The following is a 23350-nucleotide window of genomic DNA, read 5'->3' on the forward strand; positions in this document are numbered from 1 at the left end:
CTGTCAAGCAGAGCCACAGAAGTGATCCCCGGGGTGAATTTCCTATCTTCCATCCAATCATCAAGATTTTTCTTGAAGAGTGCTAATGAGGAGCTTTGTTTGATATAGATAGGTAGCATTATATTTAGCTTTATATTTATTTCAAGGAGACCGCTTTGTGATCTGATCTAATCATTGAGGATTTTACACCTAGGGGATGCAATACTCCTCCAGGTTTGTCAGTACCAGATCTAGGATATTTGCACTCTTACTGGGAGGGCACACTAGCTGTTCCAGGGCATTTGCATTGACAAAGTTCAGAAATCCTTGAGCCTGCATGGTAGTGGTCATGCAAGCTTCCCATTTAATGGAGGGATAGTTAAATCAACCAATGAATATGGTGCTGGGTTGAATGGCAACAGATTCTAGTACATGCAGATATGAAGCATGGTTTTCCTGGGTCATGGTGGGGGACCTGTAGCTAGCAAGGATATGTATGATAAAGGATTTACCACCTAGTTGGGCATGGAGCAGCTCAACAGTGTCATATTGTTTGATCAGTCTTGATGTATATTTATCTTTTATGTAGACTGATGCACCTCAAACCTTTTGTCTTTCACATGCAGTGGATGGTCTGAATGTATGGAAGGCATTATAGCCTTGTACTGCCAGGGTAGTTTTAGCGTCTTTGAACCAGGTTTCAGTAACTGCACAGATGTCAGCATTCTCCAGGATGAGGACCACTTCCAGGGAGTATAGTTTCCTGTTGAAACTCCAATCATTAATCAGTAATACCTTTAGCTTATCATGAGTAGAGTTTGCTATGTTGGAAGGTTTATTTGTCAATGTCTAAAAAAAGACACTATAGATACAAATAATGATTTGGTCAATATCCAGATGCCTAGTGTTGATAGATGTAGACCATCCTTGTCCGTCATGTTCTCCCAGGCTGGCAAATACTAGACCCCCTTGTAGTGACACCAGTGGCTAAGCCAATTAGTAAAAAAATGTTCTGTTAGTACTGTGGTACCATGGTTGCAGAAGTTAGAATGTGCTGACACAAAAGGAGGGGGTGTATCCATATTCATCAAGGATACTCACACCTCCAGGTTAGTGGCGCAACATGATACCTCTGAGATCATCCATGTGCAACTAACATCGGGCAAATCTGCAATGCAAATTGTGGCCTGCTACAAATCACCCTCCATGACCCAGGACCACCACTCCGCCTTTCTGGAGACACTGGAAAACATGAAGGTCCTACCGAACACCCTGATATTGGGCGATTTTAATTATCCTACCATTAACTGGGAAAACTACTTTAGTACAAACTCCCAGGCTCAGCGCATCCTGGAATTTATCAACTCAAATGCCCTGGATCAGCTGGTAAACTCCCCTACCTGAGGCCACAACATATTGGACCTGGTCATCACCAACATGGGCGACAGGTATTCCGTACCAGAGGTCAACCCGTCACTGGTTAGATCAGACCATAAACTAATCACCCTGGATGTCCACACCCCACCACCACCCCCAACCAAGGAAAATACAGTGAAAAACTTTTCTAAAGCAAACTTCACCTTACTTAAGACAGAGGTGGTAAGTTTCACAGCCCCACACTAAAGGATAGCACTGCCCAAGATGCAGAATCCTTTACAATTGCACTCTATGAGCACCTACAAGGGATGCATGGATCATGCCATCCCTAGCAAGAGCAAGATCAAGACTCACTCCCCTAAGAGAAGGAAACCAGTCAGGTGGACCCCTGCCATAAACAGGTTATACAACAGGAGGAGGAAACTAGTTCAGAAAAAAAGCAAATCCCAAGAAGGAAAGACATCCCTGATCAGTATCAGTAAGAAACTAAGGCCCCTCATAAAATCATCCAAGGCTAACTTCGAAAGAAAAATAGCCAAGGATTCGAAAGATAACCACAAAGCTTTCTTTAGCTATGTCAAGAATCTAAGTGGCAACTTGCAGATATGCTCTGAGCTAGTGCAAAATAGCACAAAATATACTGAACCTACTGATATTGCCAACATCCTGGCAGATAGATTCAGTGCAAACTTCACCTCCCTCTCACCTTTAAAAGGGCCCACAACAATACCAGAAAAGTGTAGTGTCCCGGAAATCACAAAAGCACAGGTGAAAACAGCCCTTTCAAACGCCAAAAACACAGCATCAATGGGGCCAGATGGTGTCCCAGGCTGCGTCTTCACAAACTAGAGAACAAACTAACCCCCCACCTAAACACGCTGTTCAACCTCAGCCTCTCCACAGGTTACGTGCCCAAAGAATGGCACACAGCAATGGTTATTCCGCTCCACAAAGGAGGGGCCACAACTGATCCTGGTAACTTTCGCCCCATAAGCCTGGCTAGCCTGGTTTGCAAGGCTATGGAGCGCATCATCATGGAACTCATTAACAAAGACATTGGGAACCTCCAAACACTTGACCCGACCCAGTTCGGCTTTGTTAAGAGCAGATCATGCCTACTAAACCTGGCTGACTTCTTCGAGACAGTCACCAAGGCCATAGACGAGGGAAAGGTGGTTCATACAGCCTACCTTGATCTCGCCAAGGTGTTCAACACCATTCCTCACTCGGGTATTATAGAAAAACTCACCAGCCTGAACATAAACCCCTACGTGACAAGATGGGATGCCAACTGGCTTACAGACAGAACTCACACGGTAAGAATAGCGGGCTCCAGGTCCGACTCTAAACCAGTCACAAGTGGTATCCCGCAAGGCTCGGTTATGGGACCCCTACTGTTCAGCATATATTTCTCAGAAGTACAAGCTAACACAGGAGGACTATGGCTAACCAAGTTCACCAATGACTGCAAACTGGGAGCCATAATTTACTCTGGGGCTGACACGGACATCCTTCAAAAAGGCCTTACTGAGACAGACACCTGGTGTCAAAGTCATGACCTCAAGCTAAATGCCAAAAAATGCATAGTCATCCTGTTTGGGAAAAACAAAACACCCACGAATTACCACATAGGCGGTAGCCCCCTTAATACAGAAAAGGTAATAAGAGATCTGGGGACCCAGGTAGATAGTAATCTCTCCTTTGACAGTCATATTGCCAAAGTAGTTAGGAAATCCTTCTATGTGGCCCATCTAATTACTAAGGGGTTCGCATCTAGAAATAAAGAGGTTACAGTGCCTCTCTACTCGTCACTCATCAGACCCACCATAGAGTATAATGCCCCATTTGGGATGTACCTCACAAGACACTTCCAACAGCTGGAAAGACCACAAAAGCACCTCACCAAGAGGATTACTGGCCTCAAACATATGTCCTATGCAGCCCGACTGAAAAAACTCCGGCTGTACTCAGTGGCATATCGCTTACTCAGAGGTGATCTCTGCCTGACTTACAAAGCCATGTCCAATTGATGGACATGCTCCACCTTAAGAATTCCAAGTCACTGCAAGCCACTCACTCTAGTGAGCTAAACCTGGCCACAACAATAAATAGAACATGCTGGAGGGATAGATTCCCGTCACAGAGACTCCCCATGCTTTGGAACAAAATTCCTAACTTCATTAGGCAGAGCCCCTCACTAACACTCTTCAAGAGAAGCCTTGACGAGTGGATGGGTAACAGAAAATACACCCCTGGGATCACTTCATTGGCTCAGCTTGACAGAGGCTCAGTTAATTAATCAATGGGGCGGCAAAAGCCGAAACATGCTGGCTAGGCTTAAAAATGCCCTCTGGCAGATAGCCTAGTACCTACCTATGAATGCTAGGCTTATAAATGCCTATGATACATATTCTCAGCAATAAATCATGTCTCTTCATATAGTCCAGAGTGGCAAGTCTCAGGTCATTAATGCACGTGTGGACTATGATTGAGTCTTACTGGTATTTCTGGTTTAGTGACCCGAGTGCTTGTGTAATCTGATGAATTCTAGTCCCTGACAGCTAATTGTGGCTTTCTCCTTATTCAACCACGAGAGGGACATCAGTGTGTCTCACGATGGAGATTGCTAAGACCAAAACATTGGGCTGTGTGGTATTATGCCTTATGGGTTCAGTAGTCTTGACACTACGTGTTGTGGTGGGAGCTGTCTGGTTTAAGTGCACACAAAGTTGCTGAGGACAGCATCTGGAAGGATTTTGAAGTTTGGGTAAGTTACATTTGAACATCTTCGCATATGTGGGTCTATGCATCTGGTCCTTAGTGTGATGTAAGTTTGTGTGTGTCACTGACAACATGTTTGGTATTTTTTGTGTCAGTATGTGACAGTCTTGTTTCCAGTGACATCATGCAACTACATCTCTCACATACTGCAACTGTCTGTTCCAGAATTAAATGGTTGCCAGTAAATATGAGGCAAATGCTACATTGCCTTAGGATGCCCATGTCCCCAAGGTTGGCTGCAGAGATAGCAGGAAAGTGCCTATCCATGGTGGCCGGTCTTTAATATCTGTTTTATAATGGAAGAGAATGAGGGGTGTTTGCAACTGGAGGAGATTTGGCTGCTTTAAGCAGTTTAATCTACAGCTAACTGATGCAGAGATGCTGCTCAGCATGCAAACCAGTTGCTCCTTGAGCAGCAAGGTACTGTGGAAATTTCAGTGTGTGTACTTACATTTTGGGTGTCGTGACAATGAAATCTAAAGCCAACTAAATGTGGGGATGCTACTCATTGCACAAACCAGTTGTTCCTTAAGCAGTGTTGGATATTTCAGAGATAGTTTTTATAGGGAAAAAATACAACTTCTAGGTGCTTGCAAACATACAGAGCACTGCAATCCCTCTGCTGCGAGAAGCACAGTATTGCACAACTGCAAGGCTTATATACAAACAGAAAAAAGCAACTTTTAGAACAGGTTTGCCAAGAGGCAAATAAACTTTCCACCAACAATTCCCAGCTCAGATAGGTGAAATCAGCCCTCTCCTGTCACAGGAGTGCATACTTTTAACCCTCTTGATGTACAGTTGACTAGTTTGGAGCCCAATTACAGAACCACAAAATAGATGACTACACACACTCGTTACAACTGATGCAATCTATTTAGAGCACTTGTAATTGCAAAACAGTAGCCCTTGCAGCAGTGGAAAATGCAATTTACACTCTAAACAAGTGCAGGAAAATAATAAACAGCACAGGAATCTTCAATAAAGCAGTCAAAACAAGTAGTAACGTAAAAGTACAAAATAATACTTAAAATCATTTTTCTTGCTAAGGATGCCTTCAGATGTAAGCAACATTCCTTAAATTTGTGGTGTTGGTTTTAAAATTCCTTAAACTCTCTGGTGTTGTTGCCAAACGATGAACAGCTCTGATTAAGGGAACAAAGACTTGTGCAAATATGATGCTTATATACAAGTTGAAGAAAGCAACTTTTAAACTAGGTTTTCACTTCGGCAAATCAAATAAGCACATAATAAGATTTCTACCAGTAATTCCCAGTTCAGAAAGGTGAAATCAGCCCTCAACTGCCACGAGTGCAGACTTTAACTCTCAAAATAAAACTGATGGGTTTAGAGCCAAAGTGTAAGAGAATCACATACCAGATGCCTACAAACACTGGCTACAACAGATACAATGTATTTAGAGCACTCAGAACTGCAGAACAGCAGTCCTTACCGCAATGAAAAAATACAACTTAAACTCTAAGCACGTGCAGGAAAAATAATAATTAGCACAGGAATCTTCAATAATGCAGTGAAAACAAGTAGTAAAAGTACGAAGTAATATTTAAAATAATAAGTACCCTTCAAGAAAGCTTTGAAGATCTTCAAAGCAGCTACAGGAGTATTATTGCTGACAACATGAAAACTAGAAATAGCACCAAGCTGAACCTTAATAGTGGAATAAATCAGACCAGCCTAAAAAAGATAAAAGAAAATCCAAAATGGCATCCAACTGGTCTGATAAAGGATCCAGACCACTAGGTGAATCCCAAACAGCAAAGCGTTTCCATTTACTAGCATAAAACTTCCAAGTAGAAGGCTTTTGGGAAGATGAGAGAATACAGATAACCCTGTCAGAGAGCTTGGGATCCCTGGTTATGATTTGCATTGGAGAAACCACGTAGTTAATCTGAGCATGTGAAGCTTGGGAGAGGTAATCCCCCTGGATGGGTTATCAGACCCAGAATGGGGTCCAGCACCCAGGGTGGGTGACACAGGTAAGGCCAGAGAAAGGGGAATGACGCTTGTTTGGGTCAGAACAGGGCAATGAGAATCACAGTCACTCTGCACTGGGCTGCCTTCTGAATACATTTTATTATGAGTGTAGTTGGAGGGTAGGCAAACTAAAGACCCTGGGGCCAAGCAAACAGATAAGCATCCCTCAGGAGGAGTCAGGGCATAAAAGCTGCTGTACTTCACGCCGGATAGAGTAGCAAACACTTCACAGTAGGAGGTGTCCCAGTGCTGGAAAATCTGACCTGCTACATCCGGGTTCAGGAGCCATTCAAGACGGATGTTCCTGCTTAAACTGTCTGCCAGAATGTTAGACCTTCCAGAGATGTGCTTTGCAACTAGAAACCACTGACATATCACCCAATGCCAAACCCTCATGGCCTCATGGTAAGATTTTCTTCCCTCCACTGTTTCTTCAAGTATCACACCACAGACATGTTTTCCATTTTGTTAGTTATCATACCACTGCAGAGAAGGTCCTGAAAGGCCTGCAACAATAAGACGACTGTTCTCATCTCCAAGACACCAATGTGGAGATTGGCCTTGGAAGGCAACCACATCTCTTAGACCATTTTCCCTTTAAAATGCCCTACTCCCTCACGCCAGAAGAGAAGCATTCATAGTGACCATGGCCTAAGGCTGGGGAAGTACGAAAGGTCATCTGGCAGTAAATAAGAAAAGACTCCAGCCACCATTTGACCAGAGTCCAACAACAGTTTATTACAACCAGAAAATCCATGGGATGAGTCGTGTAGGACCACTGAGCTTCTAATGTCCATTGCAAGATCCTCATATGTTACCTTGCAAAGTGTACTAAGCAAACTGATGCTGCCATGTGTCCCAGGATCCTCAGAATCATGGAAGCATAGGGCTTTTTAAATAAAAACAGATGAGATGCCTCAGGATGAAGAGAAATTAACCTGTTGATTGTAAGTTTTGTCATCTGAAAGACTGTATCCAAATGGCCCATGAATTCTAACACTTGTATCGGCTCCAAACTGTACTATTTGTAGTAAACAGTTATTCATAATACACAAAACTGGAGAACGGACCCCTGAGCTTTGATGGGAGATGCCCTCAAGTCCCACGGTTTTGGGGGGAAGAGCCAAGTGACCCCTGACTGCCTTCAGAGAACGGCAGCTGGTCAACCTTCAAGTATGGTGAAAAGGCCACCTGCAGAAAGTTCCATGGAAACATTTTTTTCGCACCAGATCTGCCACGTGGATGACGCCCATTGTGGTTACCCACCTGCCATGAGTGGAACCTTCATCAGAAGCATCTTAAAAAGGCTGCTATGATTTACAAAAGAAGAGAAGCTTATTCCCCTTCTGATTCTTCAAACAGGACCGTTGGGGGGTAGCAATGTGTATGATGATGGCAGAATCTTTCTGTCCTGCTCACTTTTGTCAAAGTGTTTTTAACCTTTGGGCCAAACAGGGAAGAACTGTCAAATGGGATGTTGGCAAAGGATGCATTAAAGCAGATTGCAAAATTGTGCTACCTCATTTAGGCATGTTCACACTTAGCAATGCTGGTTGTTCTCTGAGCAAGATGTGCCACTGGACACATTCGAGGGCAGTCGCATAATCGGTAATAATTGATTGCATTTTACACAATGGCATCTCGGCAGTCTTTTCCACCTCTGGAGACTGCTGTCTCTTCACTACATTTGACACTTCCATCCAACACCAGGTCTTGCTGAAGCCTTGTCAAATGAGCCAAATAATTAAGCGCTCTCAATGCAAAAGTCACTGAGGCATATGCATACTTTCTCATATGGTCTAAAGCCTGAGAGTCCCTGTTAGAGGATTGACAGAGAACCTTTCCTCTGAAATATCCCTCCTGATGGCTGCCTCAGTGATTTCAAACAACCACATCTACAAACCCTGAAGCAGAGGGACCCAGAAGAGGAAAAATAAAGGACAGAGCTGAACCCTCAATCACAGAAGTCGAGGCAGCTGGTAGGAGATCTAGCTGGATCTGGGCCTGCAAAATGGAGTGCATCAACTGTTCCAATTCTGAAAACGTCAAACTCCCAACAGATCAGACATAATGAGCCAAAGTAGCTACTGATGGAGTCTTGGACACCCTATTACTGGCAGGCACAAGGATCAGACAATCAGATCTCAACAGGGGAAGCTTAGATGTGGGGCAGACAGGGAGAAGACTCCAGAGAGAACTCAATTAGCGTCACTTGTGAAAAACGGGAATGTAGTTTGCCTGTACTACTCACTTCCTTAACCAAGAAGGGACTGGGTATACTAGATGTTGGAGATTTGGTACTTTCTGACACTGGTGCCCCAAGAGACTGGACCTGAGAGGATGGAGCCGACCCTGGCCACAAAGAGACCGGAGGTGCCAAAGGTCAGTGAACCTTCAACTCAGGTTGGTCAGACATTGAGGAAGCAGTTCCTTTTGTCTTTACTTTGAGTCTTCAGGTCCTTATCCTTACCCCATTCACCTTTGTCTAGCTTCTTATGGGGTTGACTGGTAAAGGGAAGAGGCAGACACCACTGCCTTAGGAAATAAACCATTAAGCACTAATTTAGCTCAGCGCTCACTCAGTGCACAGGTCCCAAAGGCTGAACAAATGCCAAATTCTGTGCTGAGGCAGTAAAGGCACTGGTAGTGAGCGTCCTAGAATGGTAGCTTATGACAAGAAGCTACACATTTTTTTAAAACCTTTCTCAGTCTCCTTTTCTTGTCCAGCCTATAAAGGGGAGAGCACAACAGTAAATTACAACAAAACACAGTCACAGTACTACAATCTAACTACCTATCTACCTAAAAGACCAGTAATAAAAGGAACACTGCTACTATAACTACAATAAATCAACATTTTTTTTTAATACTAGGGAAGAATAAAAAGCTAACAATAGAAAGAGCATGAACGTCTGGACACACCACAATGTAGACAAACTATACTGTCAAGCAAAGGAACAAGAAACACTACACTAAAGCTAAGCTAACAAGACCTAATTAAATCTAAGAAGGGTAGAGGAAGTCAAAAAAATTGAAATCCTGATTCCAAAATGGATACAGTAATGGAGCTTGCCTTTCATGCTGCAGTCTCGAAGGACAGCAACCATCTGGGTACTCATAGGCCCATCACTGTGATATTAATAGTGTTGGAGTTTCCAAACTAAATCCTTCCTTCACTTCACATATGGTCTATCACTTTAGTTTCTGTTTTGTTTTGGGGTTTTTTTTTTTTTTGCCTTTCAGTAACCTCTGCTTTTTGTTTCCTCACTGCCCCTTCCTTTTCCAAGCAGCCTAATGTTTCTTCCTTTAGATAATACTTTTTTCCCCTGGTCTGTTGTGTTAAGAATATTAAATTATCTGTACCTTTAAATAGTTTTTCTTGTGGAAGTATTTTTCTTTTCTCTGTAGGATCCGACCCAGATCCACTACCAGCCTTTTTTTCAGAGACTTCAATCCAGGTGTTCCTCGTCCTCCACTAGCAGTAGATGCAGTAGGAAGCATCTTCAGAAAATATGCCACAGGATGATGCTCTGAACCCTTCTGTTATTGACCTGCATGAAAGCCCAGTTAGAATTGCACAGCAAGAGAATGAGCAGGAAAGATTGGAAACTTATGATACTGCAACATGATTTGCTAAGGAGGCCCCAAGTGTTGAAACAACAGATAGTGCAGGACTCATCTAAAGATATGTCACAGATGATGTTCTGAGACCTTCTCTAGAAAACTCACACAAAAGCCCAATTAGAATTGCACAACAAGGGAAACAGACAGTAGAGAAGATGTTCTCTGTCCATGAGGAAATGATCTAAGACCTGTTGATTTACTAAAGATAGACAGACGTATTAATATAGATAAAAGAAATACACTTACAGTAAAGTAAATAAGATATAGAATGTTAGAAAATTGGTAAAACAGCTGAACATAGTAATCATGACTATTAAGAGAAATTCTCAGTCTTGAAGAAAATGATCTAAGAGAAGACACATTTATTTAATAGACATGTGTAGACATATTAAGACAGATGAAAGAAAATGATTACGATAAGTAACCACCACCTACCATGATACAAGACTGGTAAAAGAGATGAACAGAGTAATCAGGACTATTAGGATAAAGTCATGTGGTATAAACTGGATATACTACTGTGCAGCTAAGTTAATAACAGATAACAAGTGATACCACAAAAGCATAGCATAACAAAGGAAAGGAAGAAAAGAAGCAGAATGACACAATGGAAGCATTGAACAGAGAAACGTCTAAAGCATCTAAGACAAGAAGTTATCACTGTTAGAAAAAATATGCAAAAGGAACGGATAATCACAAATTCTTACAAAGAATGTGGTACAAACAAATCACAGTGTCAAAACACACCATGATTTACTGTAGACTATTTCCAATAATAAACTAAAAATATCAGCACAAGCAGAAAAACTTGAATGCATACACATATAAATATAAAGGAAATGTACAAAAAATGGTCTACTGTGAAGCTTTAGCTGTGTGCTTTGCTTAATTTGCAAATGCTGACTTCCATCTTCAAATGTTTCATACAGTTACATATCTGGATCTGCTTGGACATTTGCTCCTGTCTTGTAGGCTTATTTCATCATTTACTTATTTCTAGCACAAACATTTGGCAGATCACTAATTTAATTCTTTGATTTACAGATTTTTCACACTGCACTATAGAATTTCACATTCCATTTAATGACTGAAGTGACTTAATTGCTTTGTTGACTGGCGTTTTTCTTAACTTTTCTTTCTAGATTACTGCTCATTTCATTGAAACATCTGACCACATCTAATAATGTGGTACTTTTCCATTAAACCCCTACCAGTTCGTGCCACTGTGTTTTGCTGCTATTTCGTCGGCATTTTGGATTGCCTTCTTTCCTACCAACTCGCTTATAGTACAGATAATTTTGTTAGGTTTAGGCTGAACAATTAAAAAATATTTCAGACTTTATTACAAACTAACTCCTGAGATGTGGAAACGTGTTGAAAATCATTAACAGTTATGTCTTAACCTCTTACCGCAAGAGATTTAGACAAATCCGAAAGTAATAGAGGAGCAATGCCCCCAAAATAGGGACTAATTTTAAATAGTGCTCCCATAAATTCGGAAAGTTGCAAGAACAACTGTTTGGTGTTAGCATGCTTTTTGTTTTTGGAACGATGTTTAGTCTGAAACTCAAACGTTTGTCGTTATTTTGTGACTTTAATCTTCACTGATTTGTAAGGAGACTACACATGTTATGAGGAAACCACCAAGAACATGAGGCAGAAATGACATTCTGTGAAAAATCTGGACAGCTGAGAGGTATATATTAAGGGAGTTGTCAGCAATATGCCTAATTCTCCAACTCGTGGCCAAATGTCTGAAATAAGCTGTGCAACTTGTCAGGGATGATCAGAAATGACACACTGACGTAGTGGTTGCATATCTCTCAGACTGTTAGCTGACCAAAACTGGAAAGAAAATATAAGTAATGAGGGATAAAGGTGTAGAAGTACAGATGTGCATTTTAAATATTGCAGTTAAAGACTTAGAAAGTTGATAGCATAGCAGGTTTTGTATTACCATGAATTTTAGGAAGGGTATGAAGTGTGAATATTAATACCTTCTTTGTGTATTTCTTTTAATGTCATCTTCATCAGTGTTGTAGGAAAGAAGACCATCCAAACTGCTGACGAAATACTGCCAAAACAGAGCAGCACGAAGTGGTAGGGGTTTAACAGTATTTTGTCGGCAGTTTGGATAGCCTTCTTTGTGTATTTGTTTTTATGTCATCTTTGTCAGTGGTGTAGGAAAGAAGACAATCCAAAGTGCCGATGAAATAGCAGCAAAACACAGCAGAGCAAAGTGGTAGGGGTTTAACGAAAAGTACCAATAATGCCTTTAGATTTCTAGGCTCTATTTCTGTTTTGACTACTTATTTTCAAATATGATTCCAAAAAGAAAGAAGTCCCTAACCATTTTTGCCTTAATTTACAAAGTAGTGTCATAAAAGACTTGCTGCAAATGTAAGCCTGAAAGTTATAACTTTCCCTAGTGCATTACATGAACAATTACTGCCTTTTTGCTAATCTTATGAAAAGTGCTTCTGCCACTGTACAGGCCCAAACAAGTGAAAACAACGAAAGCAAGGAAAATAAAGAAACTCTGACTGAAAAAATCCTGCAAAATTTTTCAAAAGCCCAAAATATAATTGACACTGTTGATAAAACAGTGAATTATGTAACACAATAAATTAGAATTAGCTAGCAATTCTAAGATCAGCTCTATCCTGGTCAAGTAACAGAAAAGTCCCCAGATTGGGAATGGCCTGTTCCAACTTCTAAAATGTTGCCCTCTTGACATCACAGGAATAAGCAGACCATTGCAAAAATGAAACTCCACAAAGCAAAAATGACTAAAGCTTGTTGAGCACTTCTACTGACTGAAAGACACTTTTGTGGATGACTGTTCTCAAGATTAATTGTCCAAAGATGATTACAGCAATGAAGGATCATACATCACACTTTGTCTGCTCCCTTTTTATTATGTAATCTAGGAGTCCTACTTATCTAGATGCGTGTAGTGTGCAATACTCCCTTCAATTTCCACAGGTTTGCATGTTCTTAACATAACCGAATCCTTTACATCATACACAGAATATCTTGAAAACAGGCCATATGCATGAAGTAATGAATTTACGCATGGAAGGGGGAATACTTGCTTATGAATACTCATTAGCTAATGAATATTGTTAAAACAGGCCTCCCAGTTGAAAATGTTTACCAAAGAAGCATGCAGTAATGCAACCAGTAAACCAAAAAAGTAAGCATAAATAACGTACCACTTACTGTAATTCACTGACAAGCATTCACCAAATACCTATATCTCTCAAGTGTATTTAATTTCAAGGAAGTCTATTTTCCTCACTGTTCCACACTGAAAGGGTATGTTGCACATTCTGTTAAGAATATTTTGAACTAATAACCAAGGCAAACAATGCTGAATCACACTAACCATCCTCTGACTGTCCTAATTGAAGCTGTTAGCTGTTTGTAAGTATTCCACATTTTGCCCATTTGTTTCACATTAGGAGAGGTACTCTTCCACATTCTGGAGATGGAAGGCTTAGAGCTATACCCATAATGGTCTTACTTTCTTTTGTTCAGAAAGTGTACGGTGATGCAAAACTAGTTGCTGTTTTTAAGTAAATCTGAGTAATATTTGGAAACTGCTCATGATATTGGACCTTTGTCCCCACACCATAAATTTTGTGACTCTGTCCCTGATTCTTAATCAAAGAAGGTGAGAGCAGCATAAAACCAGACACATCACCACAGAATACGGAAGATGAAAGATTACTTAACAGTAAAATCTTCAAATGCATATAGGTTGCTGACAGAATGTTTTAGTAGAAACTCAACGCTCTGCATATCTGAGGTCCGATGAGGCTTGTTTAAATTATGTACAACCTACACATGATCAGACTTAAGTGCAGTGATTACACAGATAATCAATATTGATCAAGTATGCATGACACAGCAATATGGCAGTGCATAAATTACACTGTCGGCGGTATTGGGGCAGGGTTTGCTACTGTGCTTCCAGGGAAAAATCTTCTATACTATCATCCTTATTTAACAGCTTATCTACTATCATCCTTATTTAACAGCTTATCTACTTCAACATTTTCATTATAATGATTTTATGCTTGTATCATGCATTCATCAGCTTAGTGATTGTTACTGATCCCCATTACTTCTTTTACTGCAGTCTAGATTGTTTACTATAAAATCAAAAAAACAGCTATATGTTCATAATGAGCTTTTTTTCTAAGATTACATAACTACATAAGAATATACTGCACTCTTACTATAGAACACTCTAGTAAAACATTTTCTTTGTTTCCCAAAACTTTATGAACTAGGTTTCTCAGGTTGCTGGGGAACAAGAACATACAACTAACTTCTGCTTTCTGAAAGGAGGAAATCAAGGTTTCGTCTATGGTAACTACATTAGAAGCTCTGGTGCACACCTCTCAACGTTTTAGTGCATGAAAACTGTAAAAAGCCTAAAATAATAGGGGGACAAAGGCCTAGGGACAGATTTTAAACATTGCTCTTATAAACTTAGAAAGTTGGTGGAATAACATATTTGTGTTAGCATGCATTTCCTGTAGGACAGGAAGTTTGAAACTCAAATGTATGTTATTTAGTGACGTCAGTCCTCCATGACTTGCCAGAAAACTACAAATTTTACGACAGACCAAAAACAAAAATGAAGTAAAATCTGGACATTCTGCAAAAATCTGGACGGTTGTGATGTAAATTTTACAAACAGTTTGGTTACCATCTTTAGAGTACAAAGTGACAAAGATTTATGAGCTCTCATTCTGTCTGAGCTCCAGTGTAAGGTGGTACCTCTTTATCTGTGCACTACATACTTATAACCTTATACTCCATGCATTTAAGACGAATTCTTAGTCAAGGAGCTAAACTCCTGGTACTATATTTCTAACTTAAAGAAAAGTCTATATAGTTTTTGTGATCTGCATGGAGGCTGAGTTGAAGTACCAACCTCTCTTTCCAGAGTAACATAAACAAAGCTTAGCTTAACAACTTAATTCTACAGTGATGTGTCCTTGGGTGGGCATAAACTAGCATTCCATCACACTTTAGCTTACTACAGTAAAATGACATATCACCAACACAGTAAAATAATCCAGTGAAATTAAAACTGGTCTACTAACTACTCATTGAAGAAAACTTTCAATAGGATGGTGGTGGTATTCAACCACTTTATCAACAGGTGATGTAAACAAAATAATGTGTTAAGTGCATGTACTACAATGCAGGTACCATGTCTCTTCTGCGCATAGCTGCCAGAACTTAAACTAAAAGTTGTTTGTGGCCTAAAAAAGGACGGCATGCAATATGTAAAGTAAAAGGCAAATAAGACTGCAGACTCAGATGTCTCATACCTTCATTTAGGTCTTTAATAAAATTTTCTGCATAGTTATAATACAATTACTAACAAAACGTTTCTGCATCAAAACCTTTATGGATATATTCTCCATACTCAGTTCACATATTTGCATAAATACAATATGTATCAACAATGATATATAAAGTGCAAAAATTGATTGGTATAAACATCAGATACTGCAAAATCACTATAATAAAACTGTAATATTCAAATTACAACTGCTGTAACCTACAATTCTTTAATGAAGAAATTGCTCTACTTGAAAAGTCAAGATTAAAAATGTATGTCTCAACAAGCCATTTGTCATTCAGCACTAAATGCAAAGCATCATTCGAAGTAACATTGTTATTGTTTGACATACTCATATATACTTTGGTATCTCATACCCTGTGACACACAAGTAATACAACTGCACTGCTTAAAAAAATGAGACGACTTTATGCCCCCAAAACGCATGGCAATTTACCAGAACTGAAAGGAGTCATTCTAATAATGACAATTATTATTGTCTGATATACTATTACACATTTCCTACTCTGTGGTACACGACTAACTCCATTTTCAAAATTAGGTTGTTGAAAATGTAGCATAGCTTTCGCAAATAAAAGATGAGTTCTCACCACAGCACTTGGCTACCTAACCAAGTCATTCTTTTTAATAAGTCATGTGACACTTGAGAAACTGAATCAGCACTCCCTGAAAGATTTAATGAATTACACCAAGGTTTTGCAAACTTAAAAATCAGAATCTAATCCAACAAGTGAAGTACTGAATAATGTGAAGGCAATAATGAATTAGAAGTTAGAACTTTAGAAAAGGAAAGGGACAAAATATATAGAAAAAATATAACTTGTAGAAACATATATGTGGAAAAATGCTCAGGAAAAGGACTGAAATTTAATTGAAGACAAGAATTGAGCAATTTATGTAATGTTCAAATAAATCAATTGTTAAAAAAAGAAAAAAAATATATAATACATGAAAAAATGTTACTGGCATGTTTTCTATTAAATTCTGTACACTACTGTAATTACTAAAATGTGTGAATTTATTTAAAAAAAAACAAAACAAAAAAAAAAAAACTGTTTGGGGACCTCAAGAGTTAGTTACGTTAGTTTAAGGGTGCAGGAAGTGACTGTATGGTGCAACTTCGGTAGCTTGCCTCATGTAAAGAAAACTTGTTACATACTGATTCATCAGCTCATGATTTAATGAAATTTGACTCAATCAGACAGATCATGTCCAATCACCATATCATTTAATATTCTAGATGGGTCTATGCAAAGGATGCAACTATTGCATATGTCTTTATTTACCCTCTTACATAGTTTTTCTTCAAATCATTGCAATCCTCCGCAAAGAATAAATATGTTCCATTTGACTAGTGTATGGCATCCCTCCACTGGGGATAACAGATGTTCATTCAAAAGCCTCAGTTCCTACCCTTACTCTGACTGTGGTTGAACCTACAAGAAAACACACCAACTGGAAAAGTTACAAACTAAAAGATCAAAACAAGTAAAACGATGACACAGAAAAAGCCACAGAGGCAGAAATAACAAAAAGACCAAGGCAAGCCGCAGTGTACACTGTGCAATACCGTAAACCTCCTATGAAGGAAAACCATAGGGAATATGCAAATGACTCCCTTAAGGGCACACACGTTCCAGTTCCCCGACTTCTGAAAGCTCACTGCCTTTTTACTTTATCATCTTTCAGGACAGTAACGTTACGAATGTCCTACAGTTATTATGGCAACATCTGGAGAATCCTAAAAAAAATAGGACAAGGAGAAGGCAATAAGACAACAACTGCATGAGGGTCAATCTTGAAAATGATATGTTACTGTGAACACTCATGTAACTGTCGTATCTTACTTTGAAGGGTCTCTGCTGGCTGGAACAGTGGAGTACAACTGTAAGCAGTGATGAAAAAACTCCAAAAAGGAGTGAAAAAAACTCAAACAGCTGAAATAAAAAAGAACCTCAAGGCAAGATGCACTGAAGATTAGCCCTCCAGAAGAGCACAATATTCATGAAAAGTATGTGAATGTATACAAAGATGACAACCATGAACCAACAATTCAAAAACAACACTAAAAGCAGTGGCACCAAGTGAAGTATGCTGTTATCATATTCACTTGAGGCATGCTTATCTACTAGTAACAAAGAAAGCAAATGGCAAGCTATGGGAATTTTCATCAGAAAGTGTGCTTTATAGGTAACAAACATAGTCAAGACAGGTCAGGGATACTTGCAAAATTATAGACGGACAGTCACCACAGGCTAGCCCTTGTGTTAGATGGAATTTTTTGTTTTCACCTGTTTTTCCATAGTCAAAGTGTACGGGATGGGATGGGATGGGATGATGGTCAGCCTAGATGCTAAGAAGGCATTTGATACAGTAGAGTGTTGTTACCTAGCAATCTACTGCTAGCCCTCTGTTTCTAATATTCTTGATTCTAACCATGTACAAGGGTTTGGAGACTGCAGTAAAGACCCATGCAGGTTTATCATTACCTTTTATACTTACTAGGGGTACTAAGCAAGGATGCACACAACCCCTTTTGCTTTCTCCAGTTTACCTTGGATAAGATTAATGAAGTCTAATAGTGTTATACTTTCCAAGAGCAAAAATAGAGGATGTAAGACAGGATTAGACTGACTTAATGTAAGGAAGTACAAATCTGTTTTTATTCATTGCAGTTCAAATAATCTCATCTGCAACGACACTGACTACCAGTAGGGAACTTACAGCCCTCTTAGACATTTGTACAGGTGTTAGGACATATTTTTCACAAATCACACACAGAAAGGAGAGTCAGGTCACAGTGAATGAAAATATTTTTGGGGATAAATACTTACATGAAAAAATGTCCAGTTTTAAAAAATGGAAATGTTAGAGCATCCAAGCCTAATTTTGGGCACATGTGTTCAGACAGGATGGCGTGCACCTGTCAAGATCAGGGAAGAAAATTTGTGCAGTAGATATTTTGCAATATTTGAAAACAAAGGGCAGGATTTTTGCAAGGTTAAATATTTAACAGTTCACAGAGAGCAACATTTGTTGCATCTCTGATGGTTGTTAATGACAGGAGTATTAATAATAAAAGTTTTTTCAATGGAACATTTGCTACATTCCCGCAAGACTGATGATTTTAATGTTTGTGAAACATGGTTAAAGAACAATGGCTTGAAACCAGTTCTGCTAGGTTATAATTTTTTTTACTGTAACAGACATTCTAAAAAAAAAAAAAAAAAATCAGGTGGAGGTGTTATGACAGGGATTAAGAGATAGTCATGTGACCTGTGATTATTACATGCTCAAAGACAATACCGATACTATAGACTGAGACATAAATACTGCACTGGAACACATTTAACAATTGTTAGAGTGTTCAGAAGGGAAGAATAGTAGTAGCTGGGGACTTAAATGTACCAGAAACAGGCTGGGATAATACTGATTCAACAACATTATTATGGAAATTATTTACAATGTATGTTTAGGAAAGTACAGTTTTGTACCTACCATAAATGTAGATGTCCGAACAGGATAGCATCTGCAGTCATAACAAATGGGTTGTCCTGTCGTCAGGCAGCCCTTCGGTCAGCCGGATTCCAAAGTCTGGGTCCGGCTTCGGCTGATGTCGCACTTCACCCGACGTCATCTCTGCTGGTCTTCGGGTATAAAGGCATCAGCCGACGCCATTTTCCTCAGTGTTTCTTGCCCCAGATGCCAGTTGCCCTCTTGGAAAGCTAAATTTTGGATAAATGCCAATGTTTCCAAAAAAGTAGAAGGCAAACACAAAAAATAAGCATGTATGTACATATATACAAACAAATACACCATAAGAGACTCCCCCCTAGCTAGCTATTAGGAGGGTAAATACCCTAGGAGTACCACAGAGGGAAGGAGGGTGGGTAATCCTGACTGCAGATGCTATCCTGTTCGGACATCTACATTTATGATAGGTACAAAACTGTACTATGTCCTTCAAGGATGCATCTGCAGTCATAACAAATGGGTAGAATACCATAGCCAAACTAGGGGTGGAGGAAGAAAAAATTATGGTGTAGTTAGGATCCCTTGCAGTACAGCAGTGGCAAACCCTGCTCGGGATCTAGAGTATAGAGGTAGATTATAATGCTTGGCAAATGTATGCACGGAGGTCCAAGTAGCCGCCTCAATAATGTCCTTGGTTGCCACTCCTCGTAAGAAAGCTGTGGTAGTGGCTGTTGCCCTTGTAGAATGAGGTCTTATGTTCTGTGGAATTGGTTTTCCATGGTAGGAGTAACAGAATCTTATGCAATTTCCTATCCATTTAGAGATTGTCTGTTTGGAAATTGCTTTTCCTTCCCTTCCTGTTGCATAGGCCACTAAAAGCTGGTCAGTTTTTCTGTTACCTTTGGTTTTGTCCAGGTAGTAGCGTAACTGTCTATGTACATCCAAGGTATGCAGCAGTCTTTCCCCCCTGTTCTGTGGGTTGGGAAAGAAGGTAGGTAGGTGGATTGCCTGGTTTAAAGACACTCTGGATACCACCTTAGGCATAAATGTAGGATTAGTTCTCATGGACACCCTATCTTGATGGAAGATTAGGAAGGGTTGTACTGCCATTAAGGCCTGTAGTTCCGAAACCCTCCTTGCTGAAGTAATTGCCAGTAGGAAAGCAGTTTTCCATGATAGGTGTTGAAGATCTGCTGTTGCTGCTGGTTCAAATGGAGGGAGTGTTAATTTGTCTAGCACAAAGTTCAAGTCCCATGCTGGCAATGGTGGTTTCCTAGGAGGTTTTACATTCTTGATCCCTCTGAGGAACTGCCTGAGTAGAGGATGCGAAAAGACAGGTGGATCGAAGCTGTACTCTGCTGAAATAGCTGATGCATGTATCTTGATGGAGGAATAGGACAGGCCTGTATGAAGAAGCTCTGCCAAGTACTCCAGGATGTTAGCAATATCTATGTTCGACACATCTTTTCCTCTTTCAGCACTCCAAATGACAAACCTTTTCCATTTTCCTGCATAGTTCCTTCTTGTTGAAGGTCTGCGTGCTTCAAGGATAATGTCTTTAACCCTTTGGGATAGGTCTGGGTTAGATGCTGCTATGTGATGTTCCAGGCAGTCAGTTGCAAGGTTTTTAGGTTTGGGTGCATGATGTTGTAGTTGTTCTGAGTTAACATCAAAGGCATCAGGGGTATTGGCCACATTCTCCCCAGAGACATGCTCCTCAGCAATGGATACCAGTGTTGTCTTGGCCAATTCGGAGCTATCAGGATTATCCTTGGGCATTCCTCTCTGATTTTCAGTAGTACCTTGTGCATCAAAGGAAGAGGTGGAAATGCATATGCTGTCAGGCCTTTCCAACTGAAGGATAGAGAGTCCACCTTCCATGCAAGTGGGTGGTATGTCCTTGTGCAGATTTTTTTCAGCTGGTGATTGAGTGGGGATGTGAATAGGTCTATTTGTGGCATTCCCCATTTCTTTGTGATGGCCTTGAAGATGTCCGGGTGTAGCATCCATTCGTGAGCATCCGAGGTGGTTCTGCTTAACATGTCTGCTAGGGTGTTTTCTTTTCCCGGCACAAATATTGCCTGTAACTGGATGTTGTAGCTCAGAGCCATATTCCAAAGGTCCAGAGTCATTCTGCATAGTGGGTATGAATGAGTGCCTCCCTGTTTGTTGATGTACCACATGACTGTGGTGTTGTCTGTCCTTATCATTAAATGGCCTTCTTTGAGGAATGGTCTGAATTTCTGGATTGCTAGTTTTACTGCCAGCATTTCTTTTTGGTTTATGTGCAGGTGCAGCTGGTCTTGAGTCCATAATCCTTGTATGCATTTGTCCAACATGTGCGCCCCCCAGCCTAGGTCTGAGGCGTCTGTTGTGATGGTTTGGCTTGCTTGAAAGTTGTGGAAGGGTAAGCCTGGGTTTGATTGGCATGCTTGAGCCCACCATAGGAACTCCTGTTTCAGGCATGGGATTAGTGGGATTTCGGTTTCTAAGCTGTGCCTGTGTTGGGACCATAAATTCTTTAGGTACCACTGTAGCTTTCTCATATGCAGTCTGGCATGTGGGACCAAGATTATGCATGATGCCATGAAGCCCAAGGCCTGCAGTACTTTTCTTGCTGTTAGTTTGTTCTGCTTTGTTAATGCCAAGAAGTAAAGAGGGAGTTGTGTTTGTTTTTCTGCCGTTAGGAATGCCATTTGTTTTACTGTGTCCAATTCCGCACCCAAGAATGTTCTTGTTTGGGATGGTATCAGTCTTGACTTTTGTAAATTGACTGTGTATCCCAGGGCTTGTAGTAAGCAAATGACTCTTTGCAAATCTGTTGTCAGCTTGCTTTTGTTGTCCGCTTGTAACAGGCAGTCGTCCAGGTATGGATAAATTTGGATTCCCTGTAGCCTGCAGTGAGCGATTACTGATGCCAGGCATTTTGTGAATACTCTGGGCGCAGTAGATAAGCCAAAGGGCAATGCTGAGAATTGATAATGCTCTGATCCTGCAAGAAATCTGAGGTATCTTCTGCAATTTGGTCGTATGGGGACGTGCAGGTATGCCTCCTTGAGATCTAGAGTTACCAGCCAACACTCCTTGCCCAGCATGGGAAGAAGTTGCTGTAGGGTCAGCATTTTGAATGTTGGGACAATGATGTATGTGCTTAAGACGGACAGGTCGAGAATAGGTCTCCAACTTTTCTCTTTCCTTGGTACAAGGAAGAGTCTGGAGTAAAATCCTTTGCCCTGTTCTGTTATAGGTACTCTTTCCACAGCTCTCATCTTTGTTAATTCCGCTATCTGCTTTAGAGCTTCTGTTTTTTGATTTGGAGGTAGGTTTGGCATTCCTCTTTTTACTGGTAAGGTGTGGAAGTGGAACCTGTAGCCTTGGTCTATGGTTTGCAAAATCCACTTGTCTTTTGTGATATAGTGCCAATTTTTTGAAAATATGGCTAACTTTCCGCCTAAAGGTGCTGCTATTTGCTCCCTGGTAGGCAGTGTCAGAGCCAAGTCACTGTGATTGTCCTGTTGTAGTGGCAGTGGTTGTGTCTGTGCCTCGGTTATTGCCTTGCCACTGTCGTCCTCTGTAGGCACCTCCTCTGGATTGATTTCTGCCTCTAGAGCGTCTATTCCTGCCTCTGAGATTTTGAGGAGTCTGGAAAGGACCAATTTTTGGCAGGCCAGTTCCTGCTAAACCTTGGTGGCTGAACCTGTAAGAAATCCTTAACTGTTTGTACAGATTTTGCCTTCTCTTCCATTTTCTTCATTACTTGCTGAGCAGGTGTACCAAATAGACTGGTCTTATCCATAGGAGCATCTAACAGCTTTGCTTTAACATGATCTGGCAAGGCCTGTTCTTTCAACCATGCATGCCTTCTTATCACTGTGCCAGTCATGGCTGATCTAAATGAAGCCTCCAGTGCATCATAGCCACATTTTAAAGAATGGTTACTAACCTGTTGGATGTTATTTACCATTTCTAAAACATATTTCTTATCTAAGGAGTCATCAGAGGACAGGTTCTTAGTTAACTGATCAAGCATAAACTCTTGGTATTGGATCATATGAAACTGACAGTTTAAAGCTCTAGCTGAGAGAGTAGCAGAGGTGTAAACTTTTTCCCCCATCTCTCTAAGGACCTGGATTCCCTTTCAGAAGGAATAGGGTTTTTTGCTGAGGTCGAGGCTACTGCCTTAGGCCCCTGGGATATAGTCTCAGGATCTGAGAGTGGGGCCTTGTATAGGTGGTGATGAGTGTCTGGCACCCTGTAAAATCTATCTGGTTTGGAAGGGGCTGGAGGTAAAGTATCAGGAGCGGTGCAAACATCATGAAATGCATCATCCACAACAGGCAGTACTGGAGGTATAGCTAAGGGCCTATGTTGTGGTAAGTGCAGAAATGTCCTAAGCCTTTTTCTTGAATCTGAAAAATCTTGTCCCTGCCATTGGAATTGTTCTCTCATGGCATGTAAGGTTTCCCCAAAGGAAAATTCCTCTGGTGGAGAGGCAGATGGAATGGATTCTTCAGCATCTGAATCTTCATAAGTAGAAAAAGGAGCCTCTGGCTGGTCTGTAATGTCTGAGTCATCCGCAGAATCATCAGAGGACACTGGCTCGGGGGGCTCTGCCCTAGACCTCTTTTCTGGGGGCTGAGAGGCCCTGTCTGGGTGAGATTGGGATCCTCTAATTAAGGATATTAAATCCTCTGCCAGAGTAAGCATTTGTGAACTAGAAGTGGGCCTGTGTGA

The 23350-nt window shown here is 40.6% G+C and overlaps 1 protein-coding gene across 1 annotated transcript in view; it reads right to left on the reverse strand.

The window, feature by feature from the left end:
* Window positions 1–23350, reverse strand: part of ITSN2 (intersectin 2) — a 3295579-nt gene that overhangs the window by 781691 nt on the left and 2490538 nt on the right. The window lies entirely within an intron of this gene.

The sequence above is a fragment of the Protopterus annectens genome, chromosome 2.part1 (assembly GCF_019279795.1).
Source record: "Protopterus annectens isolate FY-2018-M chromosome 2.part1, PAN1.0, whole genome shotgun sequence".
In the NCBI taxonomy this organism is placed as follows: domain Eukaryota; kingdom Metazoa; phylum Chordata; order Ceratodontiformes; family Protopteridae; genus Protopterus; species Protopterus annectens.